The sequence below is a fragment of the Pteropus vampyrus genome, unplaced genomic scaffold (genome assembly GCF_000151845.1).
Source record: "Pteropus vampyrus isolate Shadow unplaced genomic scaffold, Pvam_2.0 Scaffold89, whole genome shotgun sequence".
NCBI classification, from domain to species: domain Eukaryota; kingdom Metazoa; phylum Chordata; class Mammalia; order Chiroptera; family Pteropodidae; genus Pteropus; species Pteropus vampyrus.
The window spans coordinates 1,452,580-1,469,966 of record NW_011888870.1 but is presented as its reverse complement, the minus strand read 5'-3'; positions in this window follow the sequence as shown (position 1 = coordinate 1,469,966).

Genomic DNA, 17,387 nt, shown 5'->3' with positions numbered 1-17,387 from the left:
TGATCTCACCATTTGTTTGGTACCACCCAAACAGTTCTTAAATATGTGCTTCAGAGAAGGGGCATGGTTGATCCAAAAGAGCTTCATAGAGGAGAGAGCCATAATAGTCTTCTCTCCTCCTTTTCTGTCATGTAGCACATGGAGCTTCACAGGCAGGGATGCTGGAGGCCACCTACAGCTAATGGGAAGGGTATGAGCAAAGTCATCCTGGTACAAAAAGCAGTTTAGCACAGCACTTCTCAAACTTTGATACAAATATAAGTCACCTGTTTATTGTTGAAAGGCCCTTCAAGCCCAACTTAAGGCTGCACACAGGATATCGGTAAGAATCCAACCAGATGAGGCTTTCCCCACAAATTCATTATCTGCCCTGTTTAAAATGGACATGCAGGAACAGAAAAGCAATTACTGTTACGGTCTCTTTATTCTTCAACAAAATCTGAAACTTTTATTTTATCCAGTGAAACTTAGTAACCTCTTTTTTATTTCCCTCTTTTAAAATCCATTTTATATGTTCTAAGGAGAATAATGACTTACTAGTGAGAATGTTTCCCTAATTCCACAGTCACTTTCTTAAAATTACCAAGTGGAAAGCGTGTTAAGTCTGAGATTTGCCCTGAAAATTTAATTATTTATTTAATGTATATGATAATTTTCTCTCAAATAATTATCTAATGGTTGGAAAAAAATTAACTGGGCTGAAAAGCTCTAGTGTGTAACTTTAGACTTTATTTCCCAACAGAAATCAAACAGGACTTGTCACTATAAAATGAGGCAGGGTTGATGAGCCTCTGTGACTGAGGCCCTGGTTTCCGTGGAGGGTTTTGTGTGTGTGTGTGTGTGTGTGTGTGTGTGTGTGTGTGTTCACGTACGTGCATTACATGTCTGCACATGCATATGTATGTACTCATGGATTATCATGAAAGAAGAGGTGTTTTTAACAAGAAGCTCATTTTTATTCTCAGTGGCCAAAAGTTTAAATAAGTGGCTAGGTAACATATCCCTTCTCACCTCACTGAAATGCATGTTTTGAAGCGAACTCCCTAGACAGGTGGCATAGGATACTTTAGTCAGCTATTAATGACTGACCGAGTAGGAGTGTAATTATCAAATTCTTTATATCTCCAGCAAGTAAGAATGAATCATATGGGTAATGGGAGCTTTGCTGAAAGACACGTGGAGTAATAACCCGGGACCTTGGATCTTCAGGGCACCTGATGAACAAATTCAGAGCCCTGAGCACTATCGGGTACAGGTAACCAAAGGCCAACTCAGTTAATTGGTCAACTCCACAAATTTCTGGGGACCAGTTTTGTCTCCTAACTCCTACGTTAAAATCAGACTTGAGTTTTGCTCATGTAGGCTGCCTTCAAGGATAAGCTTGACTCTCCTCACTGCACGAGAACTTTTCTTTCTTCTGACTCAGGCATAGAGTCAGATCCTGGGCTATCTCCTTATTAGGAACAGATTTGATATTTTTTAGAAGAGTCTCAAATAATCTTCAAATCCATATGCCCCTTGGGATACTAGGCTTTTGTGGATGGAGAAACCCTACTACTCCCCCGCTCAGACTAGGATAAAATAGAAAGATTAAGGGCTGAGACTTTGCATCCTCTCTCTCCTTCTCTCTCCCTCTGTCTCTCCCTCTTTCCCTTCTTTTCTTGGCTTACTCTTACTTACCCTCAAGCCTCCGAGTAACATCATCTCTTCTCCCCAACCATCCCTCTTCAGCCTCCCACTCCTCAAATTATGTTAGGCACGATCCTCTGTGCTATCGTAGCATCCTGCCCTCCCTTTATCAACGTTCTTATTTTATATTGTAATAATCCTCTTACCTGAGTTTTCCAGATGTCACTGGGGGTCACTTGACCCTTGAGATCAGGGTAAAATTAAACCTTTCATCTGCTGGGGGCGGGGGGAGGAATAAACAGAGTTGGGGTATAATGACTGAAAGAGGGCATGAGAGGGGGTTTGAGATTCTGGTCACGTTCTGCCTCTTGATCTGACTGGTGTTACAAGAAAGTGTTTACTTCATGAAATGTCATCAACCTGTAAACTTAATATTGCTACACTTTCTACATGTATTTTATTCTTTGAGAAAAAAATTTACATTAGAAACAAACCAACCAAAAAATATACTAGCCACTCCAAATTCTCACTGGAAAAAAAAAAAAAGCCAAGTATAAACATAGAAAATTGTTTTTTTAAAGTGTTTAAACTCCCTGTGAATCCTCATCTCATTTGAAGGGGAAAAGTAGCTGTTAGAAGGAAAAAAATACTTTGCCTCCAAATCATGGCTGGAACAAATTCTTGTTTACATGATCACCCTTAGAAATATGGTGTGAATAATACATGGTCTGATTGGTTTAATACCTTCTATTCTAAAGCAGTATAGTATTTAATACATTGTATTTAGGAGGCGATAAGCTGAAACCTACTGTTATCAAAACTGCAGAATTCCAGCAGCATTGTCACCTTATGGTGCCATGATTCTACAATGCGATGTAATGGGATATCAAGGGATCACAGTCAGTCCCACCAACACAGATCACAGATAAAGGTAACCCTTTAAAGGCAATCTTCTATTTTGGTGGAACCTGTGTTTGTAGTGAATGGGCTATAGGCAGTTGAGAGCAGTAAGGAACTGTGATACTTCGGACACTGAGGAGAACAGTGGCTTCAGCTCATGAAATAGCAGAGGAGGAATAGGAATCCACTCAGATTACTGTGAGACAAGGCCCCAGTGTGAACAGGTACCAGCATATCTCAGAAGCCCTCAGGAACTCTTGGCGATGAAGACTACTTTCTTGCAGAAGCCAGCACCTAACGGGGCAAGCATGAGTATTAGAAAACTGAAGTTTCATAAAAGTGGATCCATGGGAGTATAAATTGGTGCAACCTCTTTGGATCATTATCAAGCAATCCTACTAAAGTTGAGGATATGCATCCCCTGTGACCCAGCATTTCTGCTCCCCAGAATATGCCCTGTAGAATCCTGCCCACAGGTGCCCATGGAGATGTGATTAAGACTATTCCTAGCAGTGTTGTTTGTAATTCCATCAACATGAGAATGGGTAAGTGCATTATGACATGTTCACACCATGGAATATTCAGCAGAGAAGATGCCTGTACAAGAATGACACATATCAACATGCATTTATCTCACAAAAAATGCTTTTGCTTTTAAGTGCAAGTTCAAAAGAATACAATATGATGATATTTTGCAAATTTTAAAAACAGGCAAAAAATAAAGTAGTTTTTCTTAGGAATCCATACAAATATAATAAAGATATAAAGAATGAAGACAGAGATAATGAACATCAAGTTCAATAAGCTCCCTGAATAGGAAGAAGTGGGATATGCACAAAGAGAAGCACGAGGCATTCATAGTGGGGGGGGCTGGGTTCACAGTTTTCATTATATTAGTCTTTATACTTTTTCTATCCAATATTTCATAGAATTTTTTAGAAACAATCTAAAAAATAAGTTTAGGATTCACTTTCTTATCCATCCATCTATAAGTCGATTCATTCGATAAGTAGTTATGATCGACTTTGTGTTAGGCACCCTTCTGGAGCTCAAGAGGGAAATGAGAAAAGCAAAAAAGATGGTCAGTGACCTCAAAGGTTTACAGTCTAGTCTGGATGAAGAGACACACGGGGAAATTTAGACAACAGTATAAGCAGGAATCTGTACAGAAGGGATCTGTATCTAAAAGGAAGACACAGCTTGAGGCAAAAGTATACACAGACCGTGTCTCCCAAGCTAAAAACGAGGTAGATCATGGGAGCGAGTCAAACACAGCTTCCCGGGAGCAAGGACATCAGTCCCGCAGTGGGTTTTCGGCTCCCAGGATGCAGTGCAATCCGTTATCTTGCCAAGTGCTCCTACTCAGGCCTGAGCTGTTTCAAACACTTTTCACAACAGCTGAAATTCTGCACAAAGGGTGATTCCATGCTGTGTTGTGCTTCTTTTTCAATATAAGTGTCACAATTTTTCGCCTACTGGTGTAACAATGATAGGGGCTATAGTCATCAGTCATTCTAATGCCTTGTGTTTGAAGAGCACTTTGAAGCTATTTTCCCCTCAGAGTACTTCATATAAGAACGTATTGGTTCAGACTAGAGCCTGTGCTCTTCGTCACACACACAAAAATAAAATTAAAAAAAAAAAAAAAAACACAGCGCGCATTATAGCAGGGCTCGGTTGTCTTTGGTACAATCATTAGCGTGGGCCGGGTGGGAGATGTCACTGGTCATTGCATGATACCAGAAGCGGAGCAAGGGGAAAGGATGGGCAGTGTTCTAGCATACCCAAGAGAGAGAATAACTTACTACTTTTTTACAATCTGTATGACGCTAATGACAGCAATAACCAGTCAACTAAATAGGGATTGATATATACACATATTATTTGGGTCATCATTCCAAAGATGTCCATTATCATTAAATGGCATACAGAAAGCCCTGAAGTAGTTTATGGTAGAAGTGATATTACTCTTGCATTAAATACCTATTAGACATCTGGAACAACAACAACAAAATGGTACCTAAACATTTCTAACATTATCCACATCTATGATTCTAAAGGCTTTAATAATATGCACATGTGTGTTCATTTATACTTTATAGCTTCCCAGTCTGTTATGGGATAATTAAATCAAACCTTCACATTGTGCAGATGAGTATACCGAGATCCAGATGGGTTAAACAGCAAAATCTAACAGTTTGTGAAGGAGCTGGGACCAGAACCTGGCTCTCCTTATTCCCCAGCTCAAAGCTTCCAATCTTCCATCAGTAAACATAACAGTGCTAAACCATTGGCAATGACTCATAGAGGCAGTGGCTCTCACTTAAACTCCTATTTGGGTTTGAAGTTTAGGGGCGATTCTGAAACGAGCTGATTTTTTATTCATGGGCATCCAGGGGCCAGAGAAAAGGTTTGTTGCTTTTCCCTCTGAGTAGGAGGAGAGTGGGGAGTAGCTGTTCTATGCAGGGTTCATTAGCCACGAGTCCCCCTTGTTTAGAAATGCATTATGAACTTCATGCTTATCCTCCGTTAAGGGTGGTATCTGTGCTGTGAAGAAGTCGGAGCAGTGAGTGCAGGAAACGTGAAGCATACCAAGCTCAGAATAAAAGAGCAAGGGTCTTAACTGCCCTTGAAATGTCAGGTGGAATTAAGCACTGGGTGCAGTTTGGTTGGTTGGCTGATTTGTTGGTTTTTAACTGTCGAAGAGAGGGAGATCTAAGGTTGCTGTTCCTTAAGCCCGGACCCTCTGTCTCTAGGCAGGCTTGGTGTCACCACGAGAGCCCTGGCATCCCATCACACACATGGGAAGCAGGTCACTTATTTATCCTTCCATTCGTCCCTTTGGGCCTGAGCACTGTGCTGATGTCTGAATTGCTCTGGAGTGTACAACTCTATGGAGTCTGAGAGGCCCCCATGCAGGCGTAGCAGCGCCTGCCACCTGCATTTCTAGCCCAAGTTCGTCTTCATGTGAGGGCCTTTTGGGAGAACAGCCTTGTCCCAGTCAGAGATTGGGGTCATCTATATACCTCTGACTGTTTCCAGCAAGTAAGAACAGGTCATTCTACCTAGCAGGTGGTAAATCAGATTGCCAGACTTCAGATCTTCCTGTTTGGATTGCTAAGATCTGCCCATGGCAGCTTCCTTTGTCGTGGTTCTCTGGACCCGGTCACCTTACCATCTATTTTTTACAGTCACGTAGGATTGAATGAAATGTGGTGTTGATCTTGCACTTAACGGTCATAGCAGTGGTTAGCCCCAAACAAGCCATCAGCTTCCAGAGTACTAGCTGCAGAGTCTAAGTCTGCTCTGATCATCAGCAGAACCAGCAGGGCCTCTGAACTGGTGCTCATAGTGCCACATGCCGTGAAAAAAAACAGTTTAATGTGGAGATCACCCTTGGTCCCATAGTACTTAAAGCCACCAGAACAGGAAGTCAGCTGGGATGTCAGAAGCAGGTGCTGATCCCAGATTCTATCCTTCATGACTTGCTTTTTCTGTCCCTCATTAGCTGGATGGCCTTATGACAGTTATTTAACTTCATTAGCCTTAATTTCATCATTTTTGAAATGAAAATAATAATACTAACTCCATTTGGTGATGCTTCCACCTATTACAGTTCTTGCTGTGGGGCCAGGCACATGATAAGCTTTTAATAAATGGTGACTGTTATTATTATCCCAATTTAAAAAACATATGAAAGTGCCTGGAATATAGTAGTTGCCAAGCAAGTGTTTTCAGAAGGATACTGATTATTTTAAAGACTTTTTTTTTATTTCCTTACAGATTTATAGAAAAGCAGGTGCCCGTCAATCTTTTCACTGACTCCTACCTTTACTGTGTCTCTTCTTTTCTTCCCTGTGCCATGTAATTATCACTGTGGTTATTCCAGGGTTCCAAAGAGAACCGTGACATAGTGTCAATAATGATGCTTAGCCACCTGTGTGGCCCTAAACAGTGTTTGCATTCCTCACCTCTTACATCCTTACGACAGCCAAGTGGGGCGTTTGAACAGGCGTTACCCCTTTCAGTTGACAAGGTCATGAAAGATCATCTAAATAGTTAAGTGTCAGCAAAGAAACCAGAGCCTAGATGTTACAAACTCTCACCCTAGTTCCATATTACAGGCTAAGTCTATTACACTCTCCAAACCTCCCCAAAACCTGTGACTCAGATGGTTAAAAGCAACCATATCACCTGTCATCCCTTTCATCTGTCATAAGTCTGTATTGAACAACATTCTGCATGGCATCAAACATAAACTACTAGTGTACTCACCCTGTGTAGGGGACAGTGGTAACCCCAAAGTACCCTCTCTGTCCATGAGGCGCCTGTGGTCTCTTTGGAGGGACAGTGTAACCATGATGATGACAGCAGTATGAGGCCAGATATAATGTTGAGGCCAGATATAATGTTAGGAGCATTAGCATCTGACTCAATGTAGATTAGGTGCTTGACTTTGTGTAATTCATTTGTATTTCTTGAGTTTCAAGTTACTCACAGAAGGTTTTTTGGTCATTCCTCTCATAGAAAAGACCTAGAAATAAGACAGGCAAAAGGAACACTTGGGCAAACAAAAATTAAACAGGATTGCCTACTTAAGATCTGCCCAGGTTGGGAGAAAAGGTCTCCATCACACACGCATGCACACACACATGCATGCACGATTATTGTCATGATGGAACTATAAGCAAAAAGCAAACAGTATTACATTATTTTTAAATTTATCTGGGCTGAGATGCATCTCTTCTAATTACAACATCCCAGGAGCTGCCATTTGGGTTTGTTAAAGTTCCTTCGTTTCCTGATAAACATCTGTACGTCTGCAACATAGGATAGATCAGAAAGAAATAAACCTCTGGGGGAATATGGTTAAGAGATTGCAGTATGGTGACGCATTAAGAAAGCCAACTCACATAAGGAGAATGAAACTTAGAATTGTTGAAAGCAACCTATGTCATTAGATCCCTTCACAAAATAAGTTGCTGTGCACCGAAGAGAGACATTTGCAACACAGGAGCTCCTGGAAAGTGGAAAATTCTAAATATATTCACAGCTGTCTCCCCGGAGGGTGTGGGTTTTTGCTCCAGAGCCAGTTTCAGAGTCTTATTTCAACTGAAAGTTAGAAATGCATTATGAACTTCATGCTTATCCTCCGTTAAGGGTGGTATCTGTGCTGTGAAGAAGTCGGAGCAGTGAGTGCAGGAAACGTGAAGCATACCAAGCTCAGAATAAAAGAGCAAGGGTTTTAACTGCCCTTGAAATGTCAGGTGGAATTAAGCACTGGGTGCAGTTTGGTTGGTTGGCTGATTTGTTGGTTTTTAACTGTCGAAGAGAGGGAGATCTAAGGTTGCTGTTCCTTAAGCCCGGACCCTCTGTCTCTAGGCAGGCTTGGTGTCACCACGAGAGCCCTGGCATCCCATCACACACATGGGAAGCAGGTCACTTATTTATCCTTCCATTCGTCCCTTTGGGCCTGAGCACTGTGCTGATGTCTGAATTGCTCTGGAGTGTACAACTCTATGGAGTCTGAGAGGCCCCCATGCAGGCGTAGCAGCGCCTGCCACCTGCATTTCTAGCCCAAGTTCGTCTTCATGTGAGGGCCTTTTGGGAGAACAGCCTTGTCCCAGTCAGAGATTGGGGTCATCTATATACCTCTGACTATTTCCAGCAAGTAAGAACAGGTCATTCTACCTAGCAGGTGGTAAATCAGATTGCCAGACTTCAGATCTTCCTGTTTGGATTGCTAAGATCTGCCCATGGCAGCTTCCTTTGTCGTGGTTCTCTGGACCCGGTCACCTTACCATCTATTTTTTACAGTCACGTAGGATTGAATGAAATGTGGTGTTGATCTTGCACTTAACAGTCATAGCAGTGGTTAGCCCCAAACAAACCATCAGCTTCCAGAGTACTAGCTGCAGAGTCTAAGTCTGCTCTGATCATCAGCAGAACCAGCAGGGCCTCTGAACTGGTGCTCATAGTGCCACATGCCGTGAAAAAAAACAGTTTAATGTGGAGATCACCCTTGGTCCCATAGAACATAAAGCCACCAGAACAGGAAGTCAGCTGGGATGTCAGAAGCAGGTGCTGATCCCAGATTCTATCCTTCATGACTTGCTTTTTCTGTCCCTCATTAGCTGGATGGCCTTATGACAGTTATTTAACTTCATTAGCCTTAATTTCAACATTTTTGAAATGAAAATAATAATACTAACTCCATTTGGTGATGCTTCCACCTATTACAGTTCTTGCTGTGGGGCCAGGCACATGATAAGCTTTTAATAAATGGTGACTGTTATTATTATCCCAATTTAAAAAACATATGAAAGTGCCTGGAATATAGTAGTTGCCAAGCAAGTGTTTTCAGAAGGATACTGATTATTTTAAAGACTTTTTTTTTATTTCCTTACAGATTTATAGAAAAGCAGGTGCCCGTCAATCTTTTCACTGACTCCTACCTTTACTGTGTCTCTTCTTTTCTTCCCTGTGCCATGTAATTATCACTGTGGTTATTCCAGGGTTCCAAAGAGAACCGTGACATAGTGTCAATAATGATGCTTAGCCACCTGTGTGGCCCTAAACAGTGTTTGCATTCCTCACCTCTTACATCCTTACGACAGCCAAGTGGGGCGTTTGAACAGGCGTTACCCCTTTCAGTTGACAAGGTCATGAAAGATCATCTAAATAGTTAAGTGTCAGCAAAGAAACCAGAGCCTAGATGTTACAAACTCTCACCCTAGTTCCATATTACAGGCTAAGTCTATTACACTCTCCAAACCTCCCCAAAACCTGTGACTCAGATGGTTAAAAGCAACCATATCACCTGTCATCCCTTTCATCTGTCATAAGTCTGTATTGAACAACATTCTGCATGGCATCAAACATAAACTACTAGTGTACTCACCCTGTGTAGGGGACAGTGGTAACCCCAAAGTACCCTCTCTGTCCATGAGGCGCCTGTGGTCTCTTTGGAGGGACAGTGTAACCATGATGATGACAGCAGTATGAGGCCAGATATAATGTTGAGGCCAGATATAATGTTAGGAGCATTAGCATCTGACTCAATGTAGATTAGGTGCTTGACTTTGTGTAATTCATTTGTATTTCTTGAGTTTCAAGTTACTCACAGAAGGTTTTTTGGTCATTCCTCTCATAGAAAAGACCTAGAAATAAGACAGGCAAAAGGAACACTTGGGCAAACAAAAATTAAACAGGATTGCCTACTTAAGATCTGCCCAGGTTGGGAGAAAAGGTCTCCATCACACACGCATGCACACACACATGCATGCACGATTATTGTCATGATGGAACTATAAGCAAAAAGCAAACAGTATTACATTATTTTTAAATTTATCTGGGCTGAGATGCATCTCTTCTAATTACAACATCCCAGGAGCTGCCATTTGGGTTTGTTAAAGTTCCTTCGTTTCCTGATAAACATCTGTACGTCTGCAACATAGGATAGATCAGAAAGAAATAAACCTCTGGGGGAATATGGTTAAGAGATTGCAGTATGATGACGCATTAAGAAAGCCAACTCACATAAGGAGAATGAAACTTAGAATTGTTGAAAGCAACCTATGTCATTAGATCCCTTCACAAAATAAGTTGCTGTGCACCGAAGAGAGACATTTGCAACACAGGAGCCCCTGGAAAGTGGAAAATTCTAAATATATTCACAGCTGTCTCCCCGGAGGGTGTGGGTTTTTGCTCCAGAGCCAGTTTCAGAGTCTTATTTCAACTGAAAGCTTTTACTTGATCTGAAATGCATTGGGATTCCATCAGGTAGAATCCATTGAGGGAAATTGCTTCCTGCAATGATGTACGATTCATTCATTCACATCTCTGAGCTATTTAGAGGAAATTATCCATGGATTGTATCATTAGTTTAAAAGCCACTGCAGTTGTTTTTCTGTCAGCATGATTTTAAGCCACATAAGATCATTAGTTGGGAAAACATATTTGAAAGGGTATATAACTAGTTCTGTCGCTGGAACAGTATGATTTATGTTGGAGAAACATAGCACTGGAAATTAAACCTTTAAGCATAAGTCAACCTTAGCACTGACATCTGAGCCCCTCTTCTTTCTTGATGTACCACACTGCAACCCAGAATGGAAATTCAGAGATTGAAAGATGTCCAGAAAATACAAGGATGTTTCTAGGGGTGCAGAACACTACTGTGAAGACATCCACATCCACATACAGCATAGGAAATATAGTCAATAAGATTGTAATAACTATGTATGGTATTAGGTGAGTACTAGACTAATTGGGGAGATCATTCCATAAATTATAAAAATGTCTAACCACTATGCTATTATCTGAAACTAATATAATACTGATTGTCAATTATAATTGAAATTTCTTTTTATTTTTAAGAGAGGCAAAAAAAAAAAAAAGTAAATCTTTGTTAAATGAAAAAACAAAGGACATCTATATTACAGCTGCAAAATTATTGTGATGATAAAATACACCTCCATTGGCTCACTCAGCAAAAAGCCAAGATGTTCTCAAGCGTCATTATTCTATTGGACCATTAAGCAGCCTTAGCTTTTTCACTCAGTTTGGTGGCCTCCTTGAGAGTTGTCATTGTCTGGCTGCTGACAGCTTCCTTGGCCATGAATTAGAAGGCAAAAGTGCTGATTACATCTCTGCACAAATTGCTGACACTGCCATCTTAGAGTCCTGCTCTTGACTTTTCGATCACCTCTCTTTCTGTCCTCTCTCTGAGAATAAAATTCAATGTGAGATGAAATTCAATATGAGATCCATAAATGTCATGTTGTGGTTTTACCATCTAAAAACATCAGGACAGAATCTTATCTTTTGCTCAGTATCCTATCTTTTGTTCTCACTGTTTCTCTTACTACCCCAGCACCAGCTGAGTCCTGCAAATCTTTTTTAAGAATGGAATATAGTCTGGAAAATCTCCATAAACTACTTAAGTGGAGTGATAATGGAAAAGGCAAGGGTGAGTGGAGCCAAACAAGTTTACTAGAAGGAAAATATGGTTTGCTGGGCCAATCTTTGGATACCATCAGAACCTTGGTTTTATGGTTTGCACACAGTAGGAGGTACGGAGAGACATTCGACGAAGCTGATTCTTGTGGTGTTGATTTCTTGGCCTTTCCCTGATTCATCTGTTCAATCTCAGCTTTGTCGACCTCACAAATCATTCAACTACTGAGCTTATAATCTTCACCTGTGAATCTAAGGACATCATAACTAACAGAATTTTGAGAGCTACCTAAGATGATGTGTAAAACTACTTAGTATAGTGCCTATTTTATGATAAGCAAGAAAAGCCACTATTATCATTCTTGATAATAACATTATTATTATATTCTTCCTATGGACTTGATTCATTTTTAAAATCAATTTCTCTCCCCAGTGTACAAATAAAGGGGGAAAAGTACTACCAAAATCTTAATTCATATGATTACATAATAATCAAAGCTTTTTAAAATGGCCCGCTCTTCCCAAACTAAATGTTTATAGAGGAAAAACAACGTAACCCAGCATAGCAGCAGTGGGATCTCTAGAATCCGTCTTCAAAGAAGACTGGGCAAAATTTCAAGATGGAAAGTAGCGAGGTATTTGCCGCTCAGGGGTTCTTTTATTTTCTCTTTATATCGGAAAATAATTATGTGTACCTATTCAAGATTTATAAATAATTACATTTTATTTAGAGGTCTGGTACACAAACTAGGATCATGGGTGGCATTTCAGCATCTCATCTCTTTGGCACTTTGCATGTGGAACAATTCCTCTGTCTTGTCTTCCTTTGTTTTAAGATTTTCCTACTGTTCTGTCACTATTTTTGCCTTTTAGCAGGAATCCCGTGGAAAGATGCCCTGCTCTTCTCAGTTTATCGTATCAGGAGGCACATGAAATCCATGAGCCCAGTAAGGAGAGATGTGACCTTTTATCACTCAGCCTGCTGCCTGCCAGTTTTCTCCATTGTAGAGTTAATTGACAAATATGGTGTGCTTATTTGAAGCTACATCTCAGGAACCCAGTTTTATATTATGAAAAGTCTTCCTACTTAGGAGAAAAAAAAAAATTCTCAACCTGCCCCATCTTTTAATAAAAGAAGTGAATGCGATAATGTGCCAACTTGGTTATACAAAGTAGGGCTTAATCTTTTCCCAGCCTGGGCACAAATCAGCTTCAGACAATGCACAGTAACATTAAATGGTGAAGCAGTTGAGCTGGAAGGCCTTGAGGATGAGTGGGCCCAAATATGTTTTATAACGAGAACCATGAGGTCCCAAATTATGAAGTAACTTTCCCAGGGTCCCTCTAGAGTCATAAGCAGAATTAGGAGTAGAGAAGTTTCCCAGTGACCCTGGCGGCTGTGTTTCCTCTGCACCACCCCGTTTCCCAAAAATGAACCTTACAAGAGCCAAGAACTGTCTGTCATTGTTAAGCCCAGAGTAGCCTGAAAAGCTTTTGCAAATGCCAATGTTTGTCCCAAACTAAACCCTGACTGTGCTTTACCTTTCACCTTGACAAAAGACAGAGATTAGGAAACACGGGGCAGGAAAAAAATGGCCTGGAAAAACTTTTTATGTTTCATAATTCTTATTACTTAATTATGATTAGCAAGGCAATAGTTATTTAGGGCAGAACACTTAGAAACTACAGAGGGGAAAAAAGCACTCAGATGGAAATAAAAATGAACCATATTCCTGCCACTAGGGATAAATACATTCTCTTACAAATTTTTCTGTCTCTTTATATATGTATATGTTACAATAGATAATAATGTGTAATGATATATAATAACATTTTTTCTAGCTAGCTAACCAGCTGCTTTTTAACAAAATAAGTGTTTATTATAGTTTCATAATTGTATATATACTTTTTTACTAATTTATGTCTTGGCAACTTTTTCCTATACCTTTAAATATCCACATAAATAATATTAATGATTGCTTAGTGTCCCATATTAGAAATGCATCATTATTTACTTAACCAATTTTGGAGACTTTAGAGGAAATAAATATATGAATACATTTTAATTTTTAAAATTATGCATCTTAAATTATTAGTGAGGATAACAGTTAAACCATTTTTATGGATCTTGCCATTTATTTGTGACTTATGAGTACATATTTTTGAACATTTATAATTTTTCTTAATATTAATATTTCCTCTCATATAACTTGCAAGTAATTTTTTCATTCATTATTCACTTTTTACTTCAGTTAAAGACAATGTGTCTGTCTGTGTACGTATTTTTTTTAGTAATGGGAAGAGAGAGATGGAAGTATTCTTTCTAAAATAAATGTGTAATGTGAAAATTCAAGTTCACATACCGACATGAAGCATAGTCTTACAGAAATGATTTCCAGGGAATAACACATCTGGCATTTGATTCTTTATCTTTGCCACGATCTTTGCCAAGCAGGCACACCTGTTTCACTGCCTGATTTCCCTCCACTCAGCATTTAAGGAGGTGGATGTTCTTGCAGGAAAAGCAATAAATCTACAGGAGAGAAGCCCATAAAGTCTCATTCAAGATGCTTAGTGTGAGAGACTGGTGGAAATAGAAAATTTCAACTATATTCTCACTAAGCTGTTTGAGAAATAGGCAATCCAGTCCTGATTAACGAGCATTCCCCGCATCATTTACGCCCAACCTCTTTGCCACTTACCTCTGCAACCTTTAATACATGGCCCTAGAGGAAATACTATTTTCTCTGGTTTTGAGATCTCTTTGCCTCCTATATCCACTACCACTTTCTGGACCACAGAGATAGCAATCGAACTGGCAAAAAGAGTAAAAGAATTATCAGGTTTAAAAAACAAAGAAGATAAAAAAGGAAAAAAACAAACGACTCAAATATGAAAGGTCTACTTTAAGTCTTAGCCCACAGGTAGCTTCGAGTTTCTAAAAGTTTCTTTTTTTTGTATCTTCTGGACTACCAGTTAACACTGTTCGTGACCTTCTCACAACTCAAGGGTAGCACCAGTATGAATTAGCCAAGTAGAAAGGCCGATGGGAAATTTGTGTCTTTAATGTTAAGAGAAGATCCAATCCTTTACAACAGTGTTTTTAACCTTTTTTCATTTTCGCCCCCCCAAAGGAGCCCTTTTAGACAATTTTTCCTAATGGCCCTCCTCCAATGAAATTTCAACACCACAGATACACAGTATATCTGTTTATGTACTGCATTCACATCAATACATTAAAAGAGTAAGTTTTTTCACCATCCCTCTTTTGCAAGAACTAGTGTTTGTGCCCTGGAGGGTAATATCACCTGGCTGAGAATGAGTGATCCACAGTGTTTTCTCTAAACAACCCTCACTCACCTTTAGCATCACAGGATCTCAGAAATAAAAGTAAACTTATTGTTCCGCTAATTGAATTGTTCTCACCCATTGATCTGTAGTAGACTCATCAAGGAAGACTTTTAAAATACAAATGCCAAGGCTGGATCTAAGATGTACTGCATCTGACTCTGTGAAGTTGTGGCCTGGATAATGTTTTTTAAATGCCGAATGATTTAGGTGCACACTCTAAATTTTGAACCATTCATTGAGTCCAATCTTTATTTAATAATAACTTTTAAAACAGCTTACGTTTATTGAATGCTAACGATGTGTCAGGCCCTATTCTAATTCTCTATCTCAGATTGCTTACAGTAACTCCTTGAGTTAAGTATTACCATTACTTTTTATTACAGATGGGGAAACTGAGGCATAAAGGAATTAAGAAATTTGCCAAGTGAAACAGAACTAGTCTGAGCAATCTGAAGCCACACACACAATTCATCTTATACTCCTGGATAAAAAAGCATGTTTTAAGAGAAAAGACAAAGGATTTAGAGGCAAATAAATTCTGGTTGGAATTTTCAATCCTCCATTTTCTGAGTATTTTACCCAGAAATTTCTTAACCTCCCTGAGCCTCAAAATCTTCACTTATAAAATGGGCTTAATGACACTTTGTAAATAAGGTTGTTTGGGAAGGTAAAATGAGCTAACAGCTATGAAAGTCCTACTCCAGTGAGCGCAGAGCAGGTAGCCAATAAATATTAGTTCTCTTTCCCCTTCCTTCATTTTTCTCTGCTTTAACATGTCCGGTGAAAATAAGTTCACCACTCGCATCATGAGCCAACTAGAGCAGAGTAACATTCATTTGTGACCAATGCATAGTCTGCAGTACTTCCCAGCAAGGGCGCTGGGTTAGTATACTTCTATACTGGTGAGTATTCTTCACAGGTGCATAACCATAGTGTCATCCATGTGTCTAATTTATTTTTGCAACAACTGAGCAGTCAGATTATTAGGATAATGAGTAAGTAAAAGGTGAGCTTAATATCAAAATGAAGCAAAAAAAAAAAACAAAACAAAACAGGTGAGCCTTGAAAGAACATTGCCCTTCGAGAACATCAGAGCATGCTGTCAGTGCAGTAAGCAGTCCTTATCAAGAAGTAACAGAGTGCATAAGAGTGACTAAGCAATGTCATGAAAACTACGGAATGCTTTTATAGATACTGTGTGTCCCCGGAAATGGACCCTGAGATGGAGATGTGCGTGCAGGAAATTTACTGGAGAATAAACTTATTGGAGAATAAATTTTTCAGAGGATAAATAAACAGGATCATTGCCTGTTGGGGGAAAAAATAGAACTATGAAGGAGGAATCGAACTATGACATGATCACAATGTCCTCAGCTGATTCCTACAAGGAGGGAGTGTGAACACGGGTGAAGCAGCTCTCTTGAGCTGAGGGAAATTCTCAGAATGACTCAGCTGAGAGTCGTCTGCTGCCGACAATTTCAGCATCTGGGAGAATGACGACCTCAGTCTTCGAGGGAAGGGGCAGGGCTGGAAGGCACACCACAGCATCCGCTACAATCTACCCCCTTTGGGCTGAAGGGATTCACTTGCTTTGTATAATAAATTCTGGGAGCATCTCCTTCAAGATTCTGATTGATCTCTTTTTCCTAGGAAGAGTCTCACTCAGAGAGTCCATGGCGGATAAAGAATTAATTCTTTATCCGCAGGACTATTTCCTTATTAACATACCCTGACTTCATTTGAAGTGGTGTCTACATATCTCCTCTATAGAGAAACCTCATTTACTTGTATAAGAAGAGTAATAGAGAATAAATAAGAATAGAAAGCAGTGGAAAAGGGTGAGTGGGGCGGGGCGGGGGAAGAACAGGATCCACAGAGAATGTATCCACTTTGAAAGTTAGTGCATCTGAATAAAGCGGATGAGGCATGACTCTGGGAAAGAACATAGAGAAGGCCAGTATTAAAAGAAAAGAGAAGGTGGTCCCTGGAGAAGGTGGACTGAAATAGTGAGAGAGGAACTAATGGATTTAAGGGCTATGACCTGGAGAAGTGTAGGGGGAGCGTGCACAAGGGTGAGATCTGGTGATTCATTCATGGGAGATCTTAAGTCAAATTATGGGGTCTGGGAAGCTGCACATCTTTTGTCTGAAATCTAGACTGACCCAAGGGAAGTGAATGATGTTGGTCCTTCAGATCTTTAGGGGAAAATAGGCAGACTGCTCTGATAGATGGGACAGAGACCTTCTTGGCCTTTCTCTTCTATGGTCCCTTCTCTGGGTGGGGGTGGGGTTGGGGGTCGGAGACTTTTTTTCTCAGATACCTTCTCTTTCTCTCCTCTCCTCTCCTCTCCTCCTCTCTCTCTCTCTGTCTCTCTCTCTCTCTCTCTCTCGCTCTCTCTCTCTCGTTCTTCCTGTATCAGTTCAGAAATAAATGTTCTTTTGCCAAAAGCTAATAAATAACAGCAACAAACCAAAAGCCATACATTTTGATTCATGCAGATCGGTGCCCTGCTCCCTGGGCAGGCTCCCTGCTAAGTGAGCTCCCAGGGA